This window comes from Orycteropus afer, unplaced genomic scaffold (genome assembly GCF_000298275.1).
Source record: "Orycteropus afer afer isolate SDZICR_OR568_19922 unplaced genomic scaffold, OryAfe1.0 scaffold04696, whole genome shotgun sequence".
Taxonomy (NCBI): domain Eukaryota; kingdom Metazoa; phylum Chordata; class Mammalia; order Tubulidentata; family Orycteropodidae; genus Orycteropus; species Orycteropus afer.
Window position 1 is genome coordinate 3742 of NW_006926283.1, and position 1126 is coordinate 4867.

At 39.9% G+C, this 1126-nt stretch overlaps 1 pseudogene; it reads right to left on the bottom strand.

Moving 5' to 3' along the window:
* Positions 1–445: 445 nt before the first annotated feature.
* Positions 446–1126, bottom strand: part of LOC103213518 — a 4501-nt pseudogene continuing 3820 nt past the window's right edge.

A 1126-nucleotide genomic window follows, 5' to 3' on the forward strand; every position in this document is an offset into this window, starting at 1 on the left:
AAAAAAAAAAAAAAAAAGACAAAACAAAACTTTGGAGGCCAATTACTGCAAAACAATGAAATATAAAATAATTCAGGCAAATATAAAACAAATGAACACTAAAACACTCTAAACACTTAGTTTCTGGGAGCATTTTGTAAAAAGCTTCTTATATTTACTATCTATTAATTTGTAAATCAAATACTTGATACTTTGGCAAATAGTTTATTCAATACTTTATAAAGTCCTACCCGTATATCAGCATGTGGGCAATGATGCTAAGAAAATGCATTTCAATGCTAGATAAGAAAGAAAATAGGAGATGATTTTTGCTCTTTAAAGTACTAACTGTGGCATATTTCTTCCAGAGCTCAGTAGAAATAGACATCTGTAGACATTTTCCAGGGTTGGTGTCTTGTACACACTGTGGGGCAATGCTTTGGACTCCACACTAGAGCCCTCCTACCAATGGCCTCCATACTTGGCCATCCAATCTGTCCTTCCATGCACAGAGTGAACTGGTTGCGTACGGGTCACAAGGTTTAGATTTTTTGCCGTAGCATTGTAGGTAGGTCCTGAAAACTGGCCCCGACCAGTTTTCATGTTCCAGGTATATTCTGCATTACTTCTTTTGAAAGCAAATTCTGCCCCAGTGGGTGCCAACGACTTAGGAAATAACAGATTACTCCAAGGGTATGAGTTCCGGTTTTTTCTACTGGCTTTCAAGGACACATTCTTAGGATTTATACCTGGAAGGTATCTTGACTGCTTCAAATAGTACTGTTTCACTATTGAAGCAGTTACTAATTCTGAATCAGATTTTAGGGAAATAGCAGCAGGTATATTCTTATTTTCCTCTGCTGAGTGGTTGGAGATTGAGGTACAGACTCTGGAAGCCGAAACGGAGAATCTTTTTTCCTCTTTTCTTTCAAAGCACCCATGCTTGGCTTCTTAGAATGGGAGACTCCAAAATCACAGTCCTCAAAATCTTCCCATCTCCAGACATGAAAACGGTCTGACCCCAGCGCCTGCGAGTGCTTTTATGACCCAATGTGCCATTCGGCTTGTTGTTGTTGTTGTTGTTAAGTGCCGTCGAGTCGTTTCCGACTCATAGCGACCCCATGCACAGCAGAACGAAACACTGCCC